Raw genomic sequence first — 23,215 nt, forward strand, 5'->3', positions numbered from 1 at the left:
TCAGTAAGTTTGACTTATCAAACCTTGACAAAAATGTTACAAGGAAATAAAATTACAAAATATTATTCCTCATAAATATAGGGAAATTTTTTAAAGAACAATTGCAAATTTAAATTTATCAATATATTAAAGGGTCTTATAAATTAACTGCGGTTGCTATAACATTTGAAAATTAATCGTTTATTTACTATATTAAGAAACTCAAGAAGAATAAATATATAATCATCTTTATAGATGTATAGATAACATTTGGCAGTATGTAACATTGCAAAAGAAAACAAAACTCACAATCAATTAGAAATAGAACTCCCCCAGAATTTCAAAGAAAGTTTACTAAAAGCCTAGAATTAATGAAATATTTAATGATAAAATATTACATACTTTCACACTAACTTCANAAATTACAAAATATTATTCCTCATAAATATAGGGAAATTTTTTAAAGAACAATTGCAAATTTAAATTTATCAATATATTAAAGGGTCTTATAAATTAACTGCGGTTGCTATAACATTTGAAAATTAATCGTTTATTTACTATATTAAGAAACTCAAGAAGAATAAATATATAATCATCTTTATAGATGTATAGATAACATTTGGCAGTATGTAACATTGCAAAAGAAAACAAAACTCACAATCAATTAGAAATAGAACTCCCCAGAATTTCAAAGAAAGTTTACTAAAAGCCTAGAATTAATGAAATATTTAATGATAAAATATTACATACTTTCACACTAACTTCACGGCAAGTAAAAATCAAAAATAACAGATGTCTGCCTTCAGTACTCCTACTCAACATTAAACCAGGCAGGCTACCCAGAGTAATAGGACAATAAATAAAAGAAAAAACTGCAACAATTAGAAAGACCAAAAAATTATTTATTCAAATGCATCATTATTCTAAACATGAACAAATCTTAAGTTGTTTACAAAAAAAGTGGTACTATGAAATAAATTTTGCAACGTAGCAAAATAAATACTTAATATAATTTTTTTATAATGGAATAATAAAATATGAAAAATATCCATTTTAACAAATTGATCACATAAGAATGAAGTAAAAAGTGGGTAAGATCTTTACATTTAAACCACACACTACTTCCCAAAGAGACAGAACATAACCTAAATAAATGAAAAAAACAATGGATTTGAAGACCTAATATTGACCATTGTATAGAGAAGATTACCAAAGTGGACAGTTGCAACTCATTTCCAGGATATTCTTAATGGATACCAGTGAAGGAAAACCCTCTCTGTGGGCGGTACAATGAGACTTGCAAATGAAATGTAGCAATAGGTTCATACTCATGGAGTTCACTGGCCTTCTCATGCTCCTCATCATTCTGAAACAGCTGACTTGATAGAATGATGGTACAGCCTTGTGAAGACTAACTTACATTGCTGTGTAAGTGCTGATACCTTGCAGGGTGGGAAAAAGTTCTCCAGGAGTTTGTATATGACCCAAATCAGCACCCAATCTATAATGCTGTTTACTTTCCCTCAAATCCAGGATTTACAGGTTCAGTCAAGGGGCAAAAAGGGGAGTGTCATTAGCCCTAGATATTCACTTGCAAAATTCTTCTTAGTTTCAAAGAAAAAGAAATATTCCACCAAGAGACACAACAATAATTGTATTGAACTAGAAGTTAATACTGCCGCCATGCCACTTCGTGTTTCCCGTGCCTCTGAATCAACAAAGAAGTGAGTTACTGTACTGACTGGGTGATTTATACTGAATTGCCAGTGGGAAATAATGCCCCTACTACACAGTGGAGGTAAGAAGGAGTATGTCTGGGATACAGGGGATGCCTTAGGATATTTCTTAGTCCTACCATGTCTTATGATTAAAGTCAATGAAAACCTGTAACAACGTAGTTCAGGCAGGACAATACCAGTGGTCCAGACTCCTCGGCAATGAATGTTTGGGTCACCTCACCAAGCAAAGAACCATGACCAGTTGCTTCCTAAGGGCAAAGGAAATATGAAATTAATAGTATATTTTACCTCAATTAAAAATTGAATTTAACGTTTTATGGATCAAAGACAATCATATTTATATGTTCAAGGTATTTTAGTTCAATATTCTACATAAAATCAGCAGTGAGTTGTTGTTATCCTCCTACCTCTGAACCTAACTCACTGATCTCTTTTAACACTCCCTTATTATCCATCCACTCCCTTCCTGGAGCTTGCTGTTGTTGGGAAATGTCAGCACACCTCACTTTAGGGCCATTACTCCTTTTCTATTTGTCTGGAAAGCTCTAGATTAGTTCTCATAGCTCTATCAAGCTTCTGCTCCAATTTCACTTAATCATCCCAATTTTACACTGTAATTGGCCCTCATCCCCAGGTATCAGATGATTCACTTTAGTCTGCTTTACTTTTTCTTTCTTCCTTAAGCTCTAAGCAGTCTCGAAAGCAGTTGTAATTCCATTCTGTTCCCATTGGTGGCTGCGAGGCAATTGGCTTCACCATAATTATGGTCTGTTGGTTTTTATGGCTACTACAGGGCTAGACAGGGTGATATGGGAATAAAACAAATTAAAACATCGTGAAGCTGCCTGTTCTTACCAAGACTCAGCCGTTTTTGTGTGTGTGTGTTTTAATAACCACTCCCTGAATGGCTACAAACCTTTGACAAATTTTCTAGAGCTCTGAAGAAGTTAATTCTAATATTTTATTTTGTCAGTTTTAGTATTGCTTTTGTAAGATAATTTCCAGAGGTGCTTACTCTACCATTTACCCTAACAATTCATGAAAATTATTTTTTAATTGCTTTACTTCCCCCCTTTTATTTTATTTATTCATGTGATTGACATTTATGTCTTTTTTTTTTAAAAAAAATAATGTAAGTTGTTAATTTTTTTTTTCAGATAAAGTTTTTCTTTTAAAAAAATTTTGTGTTCCTGGTGGCAAGAATCAAGACTGGCAAAAAACTTCAGCCAATAATGTATTTCAAAGGAAATAAACATGAACTAGGAAGACAGTCAAAATTTCACAGCTCTAAAAAAACCTTTGTATGTCCGCTTATGATAATCACCCTTACAAGGTAGTAGGCCTTGATAGATGTTTAGTAGGTCTACCTGACATTTATGCAAATGTAATAAAAGCAAGTGTTAATATTTTACTTTTATCTATTTCTGTTTAGATAAAATGATCAAACTGGATAATTATAGATATAAACACTGTATTAAGCATGTTTGTGAATACATGTACACCAGGCATGGAAGCCAAGGGAAAAGAGACTTTGATAAATATGCCTTTTTAGAATTTTATGAATAAAGACTAGATTTGTTTGTACAGTCTTAAAAAGAAAAAGCCAGCTTTCTGAGAAAAGAGTAAAATGACAAAATTACCATATATTTAATATTCTGTATATTTTAATACTTCAGCCAATGTCTGTTTCCTAATTCCCTAATAAATATTTTACTCCCTTCCCACAAATAGGCTATAAATTTGAGTAGAATTAAAGACTATGGGCATATTAAATTATAGTCATGAGCACACTGACAACAGCAATTATATGTAACATAGCTTATGAATTAGTTTGTCTCAGTTAGGTCTTGTTCCTAGTCTGCACTTGGCATCTTCAGTTAGTTCATAATTTTATCACCCTTCATGTTCACAAACACATACAATCTGTTTTTCATCCGAGAACAGTGTTACATAGTTTCTAATATAAATATAGAGAAAAAATTACCCACATTCCTTTAATATCTAATATCTGCTCACCTCTGCAGTCTCTTCTTATGTCACTCTGAACTTATTCACCCTAGTCATTGGCAAGTTTTGTTAGCTTTATGTAAATACTCTCTGATATCAGCTTTTTTCTCTGTAAGAAAGACCATTCCATCTATGCACTGTCCAGTGTCTACTCATCTATCAGATTATTTGAAATATTATTTCTGCTTCACTGCCCAATTGTCACTCAGTCTAAATTATCAGTTTCATTTTAAATATTCTCATAATCTCTGCGCTTTCCTTTACAAAACACTTTATTTTTAATCCCTGTTATCAATAAATTTGGCAATCCTGATATTCCCACCATAAACAAGCCTTTTAGTTCATTCCATTGTTAAAGCAATGTCAGTTACTTAGGGTACCAGTAGTAGAACAGACATACATTTACTGAAAAGCAGTTAGGCATTTAATTTTTCTACATTGCATTAGTATAAACATCACAACTATCTAACTATCTATCTATCTATCTATCTATCTATCTATCTATCTATCTATAATCTATCTCTCTATCTGCATCTAGATACCTATACATATATACACACATTTATGGCATTACATATATTTATTTCACACATACCAATATATATTATTATTTTTTTCTCTAGCAGAACTAGCAGTTTAGCCATTGAGCTAATGATTAACAGTATGTAATTTAAATTTTAATAGAAAATTGGTAATCACATCTTAAAGCGTCAAGGTTTTTTTTTTTTTATTTGCTCAGAAGAAACACTGAAGTAAATGATATCTGCCAACAAACAACTGTTGGCATGTAACTAAAGTTTTAAAATTATCTGGATAAAACAATAATCATGATAGCATTTAAAATCACACTTTAGCATCTGAGGATAAGGTTTAAAATTTCTGCAAAGTTTAAAACCTTATCTTCTTTAACAAAAGCTGTTCCTCCTCCTTCTTAGTCACATTTATCTGATCAAGAAAAACAAGTGATTTTAAAGCAATATATTGTGCTTTTAGAGATGCTATGTAAAGAAAAACATCATTTGAAACTTTATAAGATTTAGTATATATAGATATGCTACAGCCTATAACAATTAATAGACATATTCATATTCAAAGTTAAACTAGAGTTTTATAAAACTACTGTTTACATTAAAGTAGATCAAATAGTCTCAAGTTGGTGGTGTGGGGATCTCAAGAACATTTCAGTTGTTTGAAATTGTCTTTTTTTTTTTTTCAGGGAACAAAACACAAAATGACAATGTGATTAGGCCACTGGTGTTAAAGCTAGTGAAATGTATGCATACATATTTTATAAAATTTCTCAGCTTTAATTCTTAATATGGTAAATATTGATAGATGTCAACCCTATCAACAAAAGCCCTTTTTGCTCCACAATAATTTATTTACAGAGTAAAGTGACTTGGAGACTAAAAAGTTTGAAAACCATTTGTTTAAAATACTGTATATGTGTAAGTTCATATTTGTATTAAGTGAAAGATCTATGTAAGGTTGTTTCCTTAAAATTGACTTGCTTTTTAACTTTAATTTTACTTGGAACAATAAAAATATTTCGATTATAATTAGTGATGACAAAAGTTGTTAAATGATCTTGGTCTTCCTCAAGAAGAGAAGAAAATCAATTAGAAAATTTCATACATAAAGAAATATTCATTCTTATTTTGCAGAAAAAAAATTCTAACAACAAATAGGTAAACTACATAATAAGCCCTGGAAGTATATGCTTAGGTATGTATATATTTTTAAATGGTGAAATTAATGAATTGTAAGGAAAAATAAGTTTATCATAATTTCAATAATTATGTATAAAATGGCTCAGATGTAATTGTGTATGTCATTCATTAGAGATCCAGTATTAAAATGGAATACCCAGTGGATATCATTTAAAAAGCAACTGAAGTTTTATTCTAAACAGGAGTAATTGATCCTACAGCGAGATTTATTCTGTAATCATGGAAGTCAATGGCATTTACAACTAGAATAAATTAAGGTAAATGAAGAGGAAAATTGTATTCTGTGTAACATTTAGTTCATTATAGGCTTAAACAACTATGTCAATCCATGTTCATCAATAGAAGTTATGGTGCTTGCAGACATAATTGAATGAAAATATTATCTCCAAGAAACAGCCAATGTTACACAACCATGGAAATCATTATTGTTTTAACTGCTCTTCTTTTCAAGTTCTTACTAAAACGGATCAAAAATGTGAGCGATCTGTAAAGCTTTTGCATACTCTCTCTTTTGAATTTTAATATAAAGAGAGAAATTAAAATAGTGCTTTGGAGCTACAGGGGAACTTGTTCCTTTAAGATTGTTGTTTTCTTTTTAGAAATTATATTATGCTTACTTCTACTAGTTGGATTAATTAGAATCTCCATGTTTAATTGAAGAGCTTGAACATATATTCTTGAAGAAACTATACAATTGAGATTTATAGATTCTAATTCTGAATGCAAGAGTATTATTTACTAATAGGTGAACATTATGTTTACCAGGAGTTAATAACAGTAACAGTACTAGCAGAAATAGTCAATTATCTGAAAGATCTCCCATGAATGAAGCAGAATTCCACTTCCATCTACTTTATGAGAAGGAGAGAATCTCTTCTTTAAGGCAAAGCATGATGAGATAATAAGCACTGAGCTGGGCATTACTCCATCATTAAATTATGATTGTATATATATATATTCATATATATGTGTATATATGTGACATATATATTTGTATATATGTGTATATATGTGACATATATATATTCTGTCTTTTTTTTCAAGTAAATTACAACTTACATTAAAGGCAGATTCTTTATTGGCTGAATGTGCTGCACTAGATATTTAAAATAACACAAACATTCATGGTGGCAGTTTTTAAATTTAGCTCATAGTTGAGTTAGATACAACAGTTAACATACTTAGGAAAGACAATATTCTCTGTATTTCTTAACAGCTTTATCAAGCACATTTGTAAAAGATTAAACTTTCATTTCCAGCTACTATGATTTCCCCCATACATCAAATGAACCAACACATTTATTTATTTTAAATAATGGAAACTGTACATGGCTACACTGTGCTCTAAAAATACTTGCATTGATGAGGACATTAATTTTAGCTTTTAAAAAAGGAGACTTTAAAATAACCTTAGAAAATTTTGAAAACCTTGACAAGCCGACTACAAATAGAGAATTCCTCAGTTTTCAGATTCAACGGTATGATGGAGTTGGGTGGGCAGTTGATTTGTGAGAGAAGTCACAGTGACCTGAACCTATTCCAGTAAAGCCAGTTAGCAGTAAATGTGGGGAAAGTGCACACAGCTGGTCTACAGCTCCCACTGCCTGGTGACCAAGGAGCATCCTGAAGTTTCAGAGAAGAGACTGTGTGAGAGCAGCATTCTTCCAGCTACTGAGCGAGATTCTTCACCGGGTAATAGGTGGCAGAGAGAAAGTAACCTGCTGAAAGAGGGGGCAACGGCGGGCAGGGACTTAGCCGTCCACGAGGAGCCTGGTCTTTCCTTTAGGGGACCCTGAAGTCTGCGGCTGCCCCTCCAACACCTGCGAGCGTAACACAGTGACCGGCACTCACACTGCATCGCAGATAACATACAGGGCCTCAGGGACTGCAACACGTGGATGTGAAGTGACGCACATCAAATTAAGAGTGAGTGAGAATGATAAAAGCTAGTGCTTAGCCTTGCTATTTTCCTGGACTTCCTTTATTTGGCAGGTGTTTATGTTTTCATCATGGTTGAAGAAGCTGCTTGGAAATAGGTGAGCTGCAAGTGCATGCTGCTCTTGAACTTGTTCAGGAGCTCTTCCAGTAACTTTTTATCTGCTCCACTGGAAAGCTGGGGCAGGGCTTCCCAGGCCTGCTTAAAACTTGACTTGCTTTCAGGTGTCAGGTAAACAGCCACAGTGTCCCTTAAAGCACAGATTTCAAGTCTTGCCTGTAGAGCTCCATTTTGTTGAAGGATGAAACACATTGCATCAGTCGACTGAGCTCTTCAGAAACTGCTTCTGTCACCTTGAACAGTACCTGAGGGACCAGTTCTTTGGAAATAGTGAACACCTCTGCATGCATGGCAATTATATTCACCAGTGCTTCTTTTAAATAGTTTCTGACACCTGTTGGAAGCAGGCAGTCTTTACAATCAGAATATCCTGCATAAATTCCAGGTTCTAAGTAGCTAACGATGGGATCTGCTTTCAACTCGATGTAATTTTCAAAAGTCTTTAATCTAGTTATTTCAATGAGGCCATACTAACCTGTGTTATTTTTTCTATTCCCTGGAAGTTGTGCTTTTCAAAATGTTCTGCGATATTTAGGAAGGTGTGACGTACTAGATAGCAGTAATTACTTAGGACTATCAAAAGGCGCTGTTCAGAGGTCAAGCTGAAGTCTTCATGGATACTTCCAAACAAATCAGGGGAAGAAACATCAACAGAGAGATGTGTAGTATCTATATCTGCATCAGGCTTGATGCTCAACAGTGTGTAAAACCTGCATTATATTAATGCTTAGTTGGCAAACCTCCTCCTGTGTTTTAGGTTGTTGAAAGACACTGGCCTCTCCCGGCTTACACTCCAGAACCCCTTCAGTGACTGCAGAGAACACACGATGCACTGTTCAAACTGACATGGTAGAGAAGTCAGTTTTCAATATCAACAATCCAGTCTTCTTTTCAGCTAATCTCTTTATTTCTTCCGCCGTGTGCTGCAATGCGACCATTACGCAAGATACTCAGAAATCCAAAATGAGATCCTGGATGGTCTGTAACAGGTCATTAGGAATTTCAAGGGCAGTCAACGATTCATGAGTAAATCTTACGGTCTGGATGGCGTGAGCGAGCCACTGTCCGGAGAGCTCGCACTTCACCTCCCAGCCTCCATACTGCTTTGCTTCCCCATCCCGGATGCTGAGGGGCACATATATTCTGTCTTTCCTAGGTGGCTTTGTACATCTGAGTGGTGAGTTAGTATTCAAAAGTATATTGAGAGTTTTCCTGCCCATCCAGCCATATTCCCTCTTCATTTAAAACCATACTCCTTTCATTTTTTCTTTTGATTTCTAGAGTTAAGTTTGATTCTTTATTAGATGTGTTTGATCATCCTATATAGGCTCCAATTCCATGTGAATGCATTTAAGCATGTCTGTTTCTGCACCATATGTAATGAGTCTTCCTGGCAAAAGAGACCAGGCTGAGTAAGACTGAGAGTGGAAAAAAAAAAGTGTTGTTTCTTCTAGGCCCTCTAAGCTGACAGAGCAGAGGCATGTATGTTTGTATAATAACCCATGTATAGAAATATATCTATAAATATTTCTGTATGTAAACATTTTACCTATATTAATTGGAACATTCCACACTGGTTTCTTCAGCGCTAATTCATTAAGGCATTGATAATTATAGCCTTTTCAATTTGCTCAAGTCTAACCTCCAATTCTAACAGCGAGAAACCTAATTCTCTCTATCTGGCATCCATTTCCATACTTGCTTAATTTCAGTAGGCATATTTAGTGCTTTCAAAACTGCTCAGCTTTGCCCTTACGAAAACAGCTTTATCGTGAATGGGCGCTGTGGCTCATGCCTGTAATCCCAGCATTTTGGGAGGCCAAGGAGGGCTGATCATGAGGTCAGGAATCGAGACCACCCTGGCCAACACAGTGAAACCCCATCTCTGCTAAAACACCAAAACAAACAAACAAACAAAAAATTAGCCGGGCAGGGTGGAACGCACCTGTAGTCCCAGCTACTCAGGAGGCTGAGGTAGGAGAATCGCTTGAACCTGGCAGGAAGGGGTTGCAGTGATCCGAGATCTAGCCACTGCACTCCAGCCTGGGTGACACAGCAAGACTGTGTCTCAAAAAAAAAAAAAAAAAAAAAAAAGAAANTTTTATCTGCTCCACTGGAAAGCTGGGGCAGGGCTTCCCAGGCCTGCTTAAAACTTGACTTGCTTTCAGGTGTCAGGTAAACAGCCACAGTGTCCCTTAAAGCACAGATTTCAAGTCTTGCCTGTAGAGCTCCATTTTGTTGAAGGATGAAACACATTGCATCAGTCGACTGAGCTCTTCAGAAACTGCTTCTGTCACCTTGAACAGTACCTGAGGGACCAGTTCTTTGGAAATAGTGAACACCTCTGCATGCATGGCAATTATATTCACCAGTGCTTCTTTTAAATAGTTTCTGACACCTGTTGGAAGCAGGCAGTCTTTACAATCAGAATATCCTGCATAAATTCCAGGTTCTAAGTAGCTAACGATGGGATCTGCTTTCAACTCGATGTAATTTTCAAAAAGTCTTTAATCTAGTTATTTCAATGAGGCCATACTAACCTGTGTTATTTTTTCTATTCCCTGGAAGTTGTGCTTTTCAAAATGTTCTGCGATATTTAGGAAGGTGTGACGTACTAGATAGCAGTAATTACTTAGGACTATCAAAAGGCGCTGTTCAGAGGTCAAGCTGAAGTCTTCATGGATACTTCCAAACAAATCAGGGGAAGAAACATCAACAGAGAGATGTGTAGTATCTATATCTGCATCAGGCTTGATGCTCAACAGTGTGTAAAAACCTGCATTATATTAATGCTTAGTTGGCAAACCTCCTCCTGTGTTTTAGGTTGTTGAAAGACACTGGCCTCTCCCGGCTTACACTCCAGAACCCCCTTCAGTGACTGCAGAGAACACACGATGCACTGTTCAAACTGACATGGTAGAGAAGTCAGTTTTTCAATATCAACAATCCAGTCTTCTTTTTCAGCTAATCTCTTTATTTCTTCCGCCGTGTGCTGCAATGCGACCATTACGCAAGATACTCAGAAATCCAAAATGAGATCCTGGATGGTCTGTAACAGGTCATTAGGAATTTCAAGGGCAGTCAACGATTCATGAGTAAATCTTACGGTCTGGATGGCGTGAGCGAGCCACTGTCCGGAGAGCTCGCACTTCACCTCCCAGCCTCCATACTGCTTTGCTTCCCCATCCCGGATGCTGAGGGGCACATATATTCTGTCTTTCCTAGGTGGCTTTGTACATCTGAGTGGTGAGTTAGTATTCAAAAGTATATTGAGAGTTTTCCTGCCCATCCAGCCATATTCCCTCTTCATTTAAAAACCATACTCCTTTCATTTTTTCTTTTGATTTCTAGAGTTAAGTTTGATTCTTTATTAGATGTGTTTGATCATCCTATATAGGCTCCAATTCCATGTGAATGCATTTAAGCATGTCTGTTTCTGCACCATATGTAATGAGTCTTCCTGGCAAAAGAGACCAGGCTGAGTAAGACTGAGAGTGGAAAAAAAAAAGTGTTGTTTCTTCTAGGCCCTCTAAGCTGACAGAGCAGAGGCATGTATGTTTGTATAATAACCCATGTATAGAAATATATCTATAAATATTTCTGTATGTAAACATTTTTACCTATATTAATTGGAACATTCCACACTGGTTTCTTCAGCGCTAATTCATTAAGGCATTGATAATTATAGCCTTTTCAATTTGCTCAAGTCTAACCTCCAATTCTAACAGCGAGAAACCTAATTCTCTCTATCTGGCATCCATTTCCATACTTGCTTAATTTCAGTAGGCATATTTAGTGCTTTCAAAACTGCTCAGCTTTGCCCTTACGAAAAACAGCTTTATCGTGAATGGGCGCTGTGGCTCATGCCTGTAATCCCAGCATTTTGGGAGGCCAAGGAGGGCTGATCATGAGGTCAGGAATCGAGACCACCCTGGCCAACACAGTGAAACCCCATCTCTGCTAAAAACACCAAAACAAACAAACAAACAAAAAATTAGCCGGGCAGGGTGGAACGCACCTGTAGTCCCAGCTACTCAGGAGGCTGAGGTAGGAGAATCGCTTGAACCTGGCAGGAAGGGGTTGCAGTGATCCGAGATCTAGCCACTGCACTCCAGCCTGGGTGACACAGCAAGACTGTGTCTCAAAAAAAAAAAAAAAAAAAAAAAAAAAAAAAAAAAAAAAGAAAGAAAGAAAGAAAGAAAGAAAGAAAGAAAGAAAGAAAGAAAGAAAGAAAGAAAAGAAATTTTATCAAGTAGAATGCTATGTATAATTCTTTTTGCCTTTCATTTTACAATCACTACTCACTTTCAAGTTTTCTTAGATTAGCACCTTCTTCCACCATGGCATTTATACATTTGTAATACATTTAGAGCCTTTTTAATATTCCATATTCATCTTGAGATCTCCAGCTACACAAATGATATGTTAAATGTGAATACAGTAAGGTTTGCTTTTGGGGGCTATAAAGTTTTGGATTTAATAAATGCATAATATCTTTTATTTACCATTAAGTATAATACAGAATAGTTTCACCAGCCTATGAAATCCATGCTTCACCTATTCAATGTTCCTTCAACCCCAAACCACTAGCCACTGACAATCACTGTTAATTATACTATTTCTATGTTTTGCCTTTTCTATAATGTCCTGTCATTACAACCATAGTATGCAGTTTTTAGACTGGCTGCTTTCATTTAGCATCATGCATTCAAGATTCATCTATGCTTTTAATGATTGATAGCACAGTATTTTTGGTTGAAAAATAATACATCATTGTATGGATTAACTGTGGTTTAGACTTTCCCTTATTGAAGGACATCTTTGTTGCTTCCAATTTTTGTTGTTTATGAGTAACGCTGCTTTAAATGTTAACATGCAGACTTCTGCATGGATATAATTTTTAAATCAGTTGGATAATTACCTAGGAGCATAATAACTAGATTGTATGGCAAGACTTGCTTAACTTTGTAAAAACAGCCAAAATGTTTTCAAAGTGGTTGTACCATTTGACATTCCCAACAGCTATGAATAAGAGACTCTGTTGCTATATATAATGATATGGTTAGATTTTTTTTTTTGTTGTGATAGATATGTAGTAGTATCTCATTTTGGTTTTAATTTGCATTTATCTACTGACTAATAATATGGAGCATCTTTTCCTATGCTTATCTATAGTTTGTATATATTATCTATTTAGGTATCAGAATTTTGTGCATTTTTTATTTTTAATTATTTAATTTTAAAATTTATTTATCTATTTTGGATACAAATATTTTATCAGATATGTTTTGCAAGTATTTTTTCCTACAGTGTAGCTGGTTTTTAATTCTCTTTAACAGTAGAGTAGTTAATAATTTTAATAAAGTTTACTATCTTTTTTTCTTTCATGCAGCCTATTATTGGTGTTGTATCTACAAGTTAATTGACAAATCCAAAATCATGTCAATATTTTGCTGATTTTTATTTAAAATGGTATAGCTTTGCATTATAGTTTTAGGTCTGTAATTGATTTTGAGTTAATTTCTGTATAAGGTGTAAGTTCTGTGTCCAGATTTGTTTGTTTTTCATGTGGATTTCCAAATGTTCCAGAAAACTTATTACAAAGTTTACCTTTCTGTATTAATTTTGTCTTCTCTTCTGTTGAATAGTTGTCTATGTTTGTATCATTCTAAATCTAGACTTTATGATCATTTACAATGATATATGTTTCTTCTTTGACCAGTGCACATAAATTTACAGTGAGCTTTGAAATGGAATAGTTTCAGTACTCCAGTCTTCTTCTCTTTAGTTGTTGGTCATTCTAGGCCTTTTGCCTCTCCATATAAACGTTAGAATTAGTTCATTCATACTTACAATATAATTTTCTGGATTGTGGATTGGTATTGCATTGATGGTACACATCGAGTTGGGAAAAATTGCCATCATAGAAATATTGAGAGGCCGGGTGCAGTGGCTCACACCTGTAATCCCAGCACTTTGGGAGGCCAAGGTGGGTGGGTCATGAGGTCAGGAGTTCAAGACCAGCCTGGCCAACATGGCAAAACCCCGTCTCTACTAAAAATACAAAAATTAGCTAGGCGTGGTGGCGGGCGCCTATAATCCCAGCTACTCAGGAGGCCAAGGCAGAAGAATTGCTTGAACCTGGGAGGCGGAGGTTGCAGTGAGCCAAGATGGTGGCACTGCACTCCTGCCTGGGCAACAAACCAAGAACCTGTCTTGGAAAAAAATATATATATCTATATATAGATAGATAGATATATAGATATAGATATAGATATAGATATACACACACACACATACACATATACACATACAGAGAGAGAGAGAGAATTCTAATCTATGAGCATGAAAGGTATTCTCCATATATTTAGAAGTTTGAATTCTTATTCTTATTCTTATTTTATAGTTTCCCACATAGTTTCCCACATAGCCCCTGTACATATTTAGTTAGATCTGGACCTGAATATTCTATTTTAAGTTAGTTGGAGTGGTGGATTCCACTAATTGAGTTTTGAATTATTGACTGGTCTTACATGCCAGAAATAATCCTATGTGGCATGATGTATAATTATTCTATATAGTGGTGAATTTGTTGTTATTTTGTTGACGAAGTCTAAGTCTATGTTCTTGAGGTATATTGTCCTATAGTTTACTTTTATTTAAACATTGTTATCTGTTTTTGGTATTAGGGTAAGGCAGAACTCATATAATGAGTTAGAAGTGTTCTCTAAGCTTCTAATTTCCAGAAAAAAAAATCATAGCATTTACATTATAATTATTTCGAAGAATCGCTGGTGAACACATCTGGACCTGGCACTATTTGTCAGGCTATCATTTATAATTACTTTTATAGATATAGGCCTCCTCTATTAAAGTAATTGGCATCAATAGATATATTAATAGGTTATGTATTTCTCTTGTTTGGGTTTTGTTACTTTTTGTCATTGAAGAAATTGATTAATTTCACCTAAATTATCAACTATATTAGCATAAAGTTGTTTATAGTATAATCATATTATCCTATGAATGTCATGAGTTATTAGTAATGACATATCTTTCATTTCTGAAATAGGAATTTTAAATCATTCTTCTTCTCTTCCTACTCCTCGTCTCCCTTCTCTACCTTCTTTTTTCCTTCTTGTTCTTTCCTCACTCTCTTCTCCTTTTCCTTCTTCCTGAATTAACCTCACAGGAAGTATATCAGTTTCCTTTACCTGTTTAAAGAACCAGCATTTGGTTTTATTGATTTTCTCTATTGTTTTCCTGTTTTTAATTTCATTCATTTCTGCTTTAATTTAAAATATATTTTAACTTTATTTTAGATTTAGGGGGTACACATGACATTTGTTACATGGGTATATTATGTGATACTGAGGTTTGGAGTATGAATGATAACATCATCCAGGTAGTGAGCATAGAATCCAATAGGTCATTTTTCAGTTGACATCCCTCTTTCTCTCCTCCCTCTCTAGTAGTCCCCAGTGTCTATTGTACCCATCTTCATATCTATGTACACTTAATGCTTGGCTCTCACTTATAAGTGAGAATATACAGCATTTGTTTTTCTATTTCCGTGTTAATTTTTATGATTTCTTTTCCTCTATATTCTTTAAGTTTAAGTTTTCTTTGATTTTGTATGATAAAAGTTTCAATTATTGATATCTTACCTTTATGTTTTTCTAAAATATGCACTTAAGACTACAAATTTGACCCTGTGTAATGCATTTGCTACACTAACAAAAATTGGTAGGATAATTTTATTTTATCTACTTTGATTTATTTTCTGTGAGACTTTTTTGTTATCCCATGTGTTATTTAGATGTGTGTTAATTTCCAAATACTTGAGGGTTTTCCAGCTCTTCTTCTGTTATTAATTTACTGTTTAATGCTATCATGTCTGACAGCATACATTGTATGATTTCTTCTCTTTTAAATGTGTTTAAGTGCATTAGATGTGTCATATGTGATCCACACGAGCTTCAGAAAAATGTGTATTATGCTATTGTTAAATGGAGTATTCTACAAAATCCGATGAGATCAAGTTGACAGTGGTGTTCAGGTCAATTTTTTTTTTTAAATCTACTTTATCTATGAAGAAAGGTGTTGAAGTCTTTGATTATAATAATGGATTTGTATGTATTTATTTATTTATTTATTTATTTATTTATTTCGAGGCAGAGTCTGGCTCTGTGGCCCGGACTGGAGTGCAGGGGCATGATCTTGGCTCACTGCAACCCCCGCCTCCCAGGTTCAAGTGATTCTCCTGCCTCAGCCTCCTGAGTAGCTGGGATTACAGACACATGCCTGGATAATTTTTGCATTTTTAGTAGAGACGGAGTTTCACTATGTTGGTCAGGGTAGTCTCGAACTTCTGACCTCATGACTGCATGCCTTGGCCTCCCATAATGCTGGCATTACAAGCATGAGCCGCCATGCTCCGCCTTCTTTTATTTCTAACACTTTTTGTCTAAAATATTTTGATGGTATATTGTTAGTTATACACACACTTACAATTTTATTGGATTCTTGGAAATCAATTCCTTTATCTTTCGTAAAGTTGCTCGTTATCCCTAATTAGTTTTTTGTTTGTTGCTGAAGTCAGTATAGTTTGTCTGAAACTAATAAAAATACTTCAGCTTTAAAAGTAGTGTTAGCATGGTGTATCTTTCTTCATCCTTTTACTTTTAATCTGTAGTTGTTGGGTAGAATGTCCTGTGAATGTCTATTGCAATCATATTTTTAATCACTCCTCCCTTAGAATATAAGTTCCATGAGGACAGGAAATTTTGCCTCTTGCTAATCTTGTTTTTTGCTTTATCTCAAGCACACAAAATAATGACTGGAGCACAGTAGGGGCTCCACAACAATACCTGGAACATAGAAGGAGCTCAGTAATATAAATGAATCCTATAATTTCAGACTCTGCAAATAAAGGATTTGGGGAAGATTAGTCCTTGAGGCATAGGAGGAAGTATAATCCCCATTATTTTTTATAAGACATAGATAAATTTTCATTCAGCAATAAAAACCCACTGAATTTTTTACTTTGAGATGTTTAATTTAAAAAAAACAGCAATCTCTATAACCTTTTTTCTTCCTCATAATTTAATGATAAGTCCTGTTTTTTATAAAAACAGTTAATTTCATCATTTCAAATGTAAATAAAGTCAAAAGTAAAATGCATTTTCTGGCATGTAGTCCACTACCCCTTTGATTTGAACCAGATGTTTCTCACTCCCCGGAAATAATCATATTAAGAATCTGAATGACAGAATTGTGGCTGTTTTCTAGGCACACAAAATTTGTGCTTTGAAACCCGATTTTTAATTTCACTATTCTCAAAAATTTTCCATCTTTGATCTCATTCTCTTAAAAACTGTGTGTTATTCATTAAATTTAATACAGCCTATCATAATGTATTTAAACAGCTCTTGTGCCAGTTTTCAAGGGGAATACTTCCAGTGTTTGCCCATTCAGTATAATATTGGCTGTGGGTTTGTCATACATGTCTCTTATTATTTTGAAGTATGTCCCTGTCCCTTAAATACCTAGCTAATTGAGGCTTTTCTTTTTCTTTCTTTTTGAGATGTAGTTTCATTTTTGTTGCCCAGGCTGGAGTGCAATGGTGTGATCTTGGCTCACCTCAACCTCTGCCTCCTGTGTTCAAGCAATTCTCCTGCCTCGGCCTTCCAAGAGGCTGGGATTACAGGCATGCACCACTACACCTGACTAATTTTTTGTATTTTTAGTAAAGATGGGGTTTCTCCATGTTGGTCAGACTGGTCTCAAACTCCTGACTTCAGGTGTTCCTCCTGCCTTAGTCTCCCAAAGTGTTGGGGTTACAGGCGTGAACCACCATGCACTGCCTAATTGAGACTTTTTAACCTGAAGGATGTTGAATTTTATCGAAGGTCTTTTCTGCATTTATTGATGGCATGTAGTTTTTCTCTTTAGTTCTATTTATGTTATGAATCACATTTATTGATTTGCATATATTGAACCAACTTTGCATAAAGCCAACTTGATCATGGTGGATAAACTTTTGGATGGGCAGCTGGAGTCAGTTTGCAGGTATTTTGTTGAGAATTTTTGCATCAGTATTCATCAAAGATATTGGTCTGAAGTTTTGTTGTATCTCTGCCAGTTTTTGGTATCAGGATGATGCTGGCCTCATAGAGTGAATTAGGGAGGAGTCCCTCCTTTTCAATTGTTTGGAATAGTTTTAGTAAGAAAAGTATAAGTTCTTCTTTGTACCTCTGGTAGAATGCAGCTGTGAATCCATCTGACCTTGGTTTTTCTTAAATAGTTGTTGGCTGTTTATCACTGCCTCAATTTCAGAATTCATTATTGGTCTACTCAGGAATTTGATTTCTTCCTGGTTCAGTCTTGGGAGGGTATATGTGTCCAGAAATTTATCCATCTCTTCTAGATATTCTAGTTTATGTGAGTAGAGATGTTATTATTCTCTAACAGTTGTTTGTAGCTCTGTGGGGACAAGGATGCCTTCTTTCACCAGTCCTATTTAATACAGTATTGGAAGCTCTGGCTAGGGTAATTAGACAAGAGGAAAAAAAAATATTCCAGTAGGAAGAAGGGAAGTCAAACTATCTTAGTTTGCAGTTGACATGATCCTATATCTAGAAAACCCCATCATCTCATGACAAAAGTCTTTTAAGCTGATAAGCAACATCAGCAAAGTCTCAGGATACAAAATCAATGTGCAAAAATCGCTAGCATTCCTATACGCCAATAACAGGCAAGCTTAGAGCCAAATTATGAATGAACTCCCATTTACGATTGCCGTAAAAAGAATAAAATACCTAAGAATCCAACTAACAAGGGAAGAAAAGAAGCTCTTCAAGGAGAACTACATACCACTGCTCAAAGAAATCAGAGATAACACAATCAAATAGAAAAAAAAAATCCATGCTCATGGATAGTAAGAGTCAATGTTTTGAAAATGGCCATAGAGACCAAAGTAACTTAGAGATTTAATGCTATTCCCATTAAACTACCATTGATGTTCTTCACAGGATTAGAAAACCTATTTTAAAATTCACATGGAACAAAAATGAGCCCAAATAGCCAAGCTGATCCTAAGCAGAAGGAACAAAACTGGAGGCATTACCATATCTGAGTTCAAACTATACTACTGGACTACAGTAACCAAAACAGGTACTGGCATGAGAACAGGCACATAAACCAATAAGAAATAAGAAAGCAGAGATTAAGACCGCACACCAACAACTATTCGATCTTCGACAAAACTGACAAAAACAAGCAATGGGGAAAAGATTTCCTATTAAATAAATGGTGCTGGGAGAACTGGCTAGCCATATGCAAAAAATTAAAACTGGAACTCTTCCTTACACCATATACAAAAATCAACTGAGGTTGGGTTAAAGACATAAATATAAAACGCAAAGCTACAAACCCCCTAGGAGAAAACCTAGGCACTACCATTCAGCACTTAGGCATGGGCAAAGATTTCGCGATGAAGATGCCAAAAGCAATTGAAATAAAGCAAACTTTGATAATTGGGATCGAATTAAACTAAAAAGCTTCTGCATAGCAAAAGAAACTGTCAACAAAGTATAGAGACAACCTATAGAATGGTAGACAATTTTGGCAATCTATCCACCTGACAAAGGTCTAATATCCAGCATCTATAAGGAACTTAAACAAATTTACAATAACCTCATTAAAAAGTAGACAAAGGATATGAACACACACTTCTCAAAAGACAACATAATGGGGCCAAAAATATTTGAAAAAAAAAAAAAAAGCTCGACATCACTGATCATCAGAGAAATGCAAAGCAAAATGACAAGGAGATACCATCTTACTCCAGTCAGAATTGCTACAATTAAAAAGTCAGAAACAACAGAACAGATGCTGGCCAGATTGTAGAGAAAAAGGAACACACTTACACTGGGTGTGTAAATTGGTTCAACCATTGTGGAAGACAATGTGGTAATTCCTCAAAGACCTAGAACCAGAAATACTGTTTGATGCAGCAATTCCTATATATATACACACACATATACACATATACATATATACATATATGTATATATACATACATACACATATACATACATACATATACATACATATATACATACATGTCTATATACATATACATACATGCATATATACATATATACATGTATACATATATACACACATATATATACCCCCAAAGGAATATACCCAAAGAAATATAAATCATTCAATTAGAAAGATACATTGCAGCACTATTCATAATAGCAAAGACGTGGAATCAACTCAATTTCTCATCAATAATAGACTGGATTAAAAAAGGTACATATACAACATGGGATACTATACAGCCATAAAAAGGAATGAGATCATGTCCTTTGAAGTGACACAGATGGAGCTGGAAGCCATTATCCTCAGCAAACTAATGTAGCAATAGAAAACCAAATAATGCATATTCTCACTTATAAGTGGAACTGAATAATGAGAACACAAGGACACATGGTGGGGGACAAAACACACTGGGGCTTGTCACAGAGTGGGGGTGGGCTAGGAGTGGGGAGAGTATCAGGAAGAATAGCTAATGGATGCCAGGCTTAATATCTACGTGATGGGATGATCTGTGCTGCAAACCACCGTCGCACACATTTACCCATGTAACAAAGCTGCACATCCTGCATAGGTACCCCTGAACTTAAAATAAAAGTTGGAAATAAAAAGTTAAATTAAATTAAAAAATGAACAGCTCTTAAGGAATATTAGGTTGTTTTCATTTTTTGACTCATTTTGTTAGTGGAATTAATGTTTCAATATCATCCATTTCTAATGAATGAATGTTAAAATGACATCCCTGTGTGAGTTAACTTTAAGATATTAGTATTAGAATTGTTGAGTCATAAGATTAGCCCTTTTGTTAAATACTGCAAATGTCTAGATATGCTAATATATAAATGTCTTCTTTTATGTGTTTGATATATTGTATTTCATAAGGTAGTGTAGGTTGAATTATGTCCACCAAAAAGATGTTCTCACTTTAAATACCTCAGAATGTGACCTCTTTGAGAAATAGGGTATTTACAGGGATAGGCAACTTAAAATCAGGTTGCTAGACTAGTCCCTAAATCTAATGTAACTGCAATCCTTATAAGAGGAAAAAATTTAGACACAGATACAGACATGTCCACCAGGCAAAATAAAAGCAGAGATCAGGGTGTTAAATTACAAGTCATAGAACACCACAGATTGCTGGAAAAGCACCAGCAGTTAGAAGAGTGGCATGAAACAGACTCTCCATCACAACTGATTTGGTTTGGAGGTGCGTTCCCTCCAAATCTAATGTTTATATGTGATCCCTACTGTTAAAGGTGGCACCTGGTGGGAAGTGTTTAGGTAGTGGGGGAAGAGCCCTCATGAATGGTTTGGTGCCTTCCCCATGGTATCAGTGAAGTTTTGCTCAGTTCACATGAAATCTGACTGTTTAAAATAGCCTGGGATCTCTCTTGCTCCTTCTCTCACCACGTGACACACTTGCTCCTCCTTCACTTCCACCACGAGTAAAACATTTTTGAGGCCTCAGTGGAAGCCTAGCAAATGCTGGTAGCATGCTTATATGCCCCGCAGAAGCCTGAACCAAACAAACTTCTTTTCTTTCTAAATCACCTAGCCTCAGGTATTAGCAATACAAAATGCACTAAGACACAACCCTAAGAAGAAATCAACCCTGCTAACACTTTGATCTCACACTTCTAATTTCCAGATCTCTAAGATAATAAATTTCCATTGTTCAAGTCACTCAATTTGTGATACATTTTTGCAGTCCTAGGGAACTAATGCATGCAGCTATAGATATAAAATTATTCACTTATATTTCGTTCTTGGACTGTAGAGATAAATTCTAACACTTTTATGTTATACACATATGACAGTAAAGAAAGTAATCTTGGCAGAGAATATTTTCCATTTTTCTTTTACAGTGAGAGATGAATATTAAACACATGATTTTATAAGGTTACAGAAGACAACAGATGCTAACTCAATCTGTGTAATTTCAGCACAGTATAATAGAGTTTATTTATTTATAATTGTGTGGGAAGAATGTAAATAAACCAAAAAGAAAGAACATAGTTACACCAAAGGTAGCAACTGTGATCCAGATAATATGAACTTTAAAGTACACTCAAGAAGGAAATGAACTGGGCCACAATTTGAGATATAAAATCTTAACTTCTGAGGGGGGGGGGCATTCTGAAACACGTTCTTGTGTCCATTTTATTATTTTATTATTTATTCTTAACATTTCTTGTTAAGAAACTCAGAATGGTGAAAAATACACTTTATGCTATGATATGGCAATTTGTAGGAGCAATAGTACTTCTAAGGTCTTAAATACCTTTGCTAAGAAAGTTTCAGAGACTAGACAGGTGGTCTTTCTATACAGAACAGCCATAGACATAATACTATACATTTATGCCTGATACAATGCTGATTTCAGTAAAGAATATTATTCCTATTTCCCAATAGATTGGCTGAGATTTTTAAATGTGTATTAGTTTCCTAGGGCTCCTGTAACAAATTACAATAAGCTTGATGACTTCAAACAACAGAAATTTATTCTCTCAGAGTTCAGCAGTCCAGAAGTCCAAAGTCAAGGCGGGTGCAGGGTACCCCTTAAAGACGCTCTTGGGGAAAATCTGTCTCATGCCTCTTACAGCTTCTGGTAGTTGTTAACTTGTTTGGCTTATGGCCACAGCCTCCAATTTATGCCTCTGTCTTCATATCACTTACTTTTGTGTGTGCATCTACCTTCTTCTCTGTTTATCTCTTGAAAGATCAATGATTATTAAATTTGAAGTCCATCTGGATAATCCAGGAAAATTTCTTCATATCAAAATCCTTAATTTAATAATATCTTCCAAGACTGTTTATTTAAATAAAGTAAGATTCATAGGCTCCATGGGTTGGAATATGGAAATAATTTTGATGGAGCCACCAATTTACACCACTACTTAACGTTACTAAATATATTTGGACTAATAGATACTGGAAAATTACCAATTAGGCTGACATACTCATATCTGATCCTGCAGGGTGTTCAGATTAAGGATTGAATGTATTCCCTTGGTCTTAGTTGTTTATCTTTGGCCACTGACTTATAAATGCATTATAAGTTCTAAATATTATAAGTGTTTTCTGCAATGTGTCATTCAAATGTGAGTTCTTCAAAGTCTTTAATCATGCTATTTTAGCTTTGGACCTCCAAGCTAATCCAGTAAAAGATGACTGAACACAGACCACCTAAAGCTGGTTGAAACATATGGCCATAGATAATTTTACAGCAGTGCTTATCTGAACTTAACATTGCCAATAAAATGCAGTGTATTTTCCAGCCGTGGCTTACCGGTGATCAATGAGGACAACAGGAAAGCTAAAGAAATGCAATGGGGAAATGATCTCCTATTCAGTAAATGGTGCTGGGAAAACTGACTAGCCATATGCAGAAAACTGAAACTGGACCCCTTCTTTACACCTTGTACAAAAATTAACTCAAGATTTACTCAAGATGGATTAAAGACTTAAAACCCAAAACTGTAAAAACCCTAGAAGAAGACCTAGGTAATACCATTCAGGACATAGGCATGGGCAAAGACTTCATGATGAAGATGCCAAAAGCAATTGCAACAAAAGTCAAAATTGACAAATGGGAG

General features: G+C 35.0%; 2 pseudogenes; both read right to left on the reverse strand.

The window, feature by feature from the left end:
• Nucleotides 1–7,408: 7,408 nt before the first annotated feature.
• LOC108533932 (exocyst complex component 2 pseudogene) lies at nt 7,409–8,731 on the reverse strand (annotated as a pseudogene).
• An 883-nt stretch (nt 8,732–9,614) lies between these two features.
• Nucleotides 9,615–10,800, reverse strand: LOC108533933 (exocyst complex component 2 pseudogene; annotated as a pseudogene).
• Between the last annotated feature and the right edge of the window lie 12,415 nt (nt 10,801–23,215).

This window comes from Rhinopithecus bieti, unplaced genomic scaffold (genome assembly GCF_001698545.2).
Source record: "Rhinopithecus bieti isolate Rb0 unplaced genomic scaffold, ASM169854v2 scaffold_11940, whole genome shotgun sequence".
NCBI classification, from domain to species: Eukaryota; Metazoa; Chordata; class Mammalia; order Primates; family Cercopithecidae; genus Rhinopithecus; species Rhinopithecus bieti.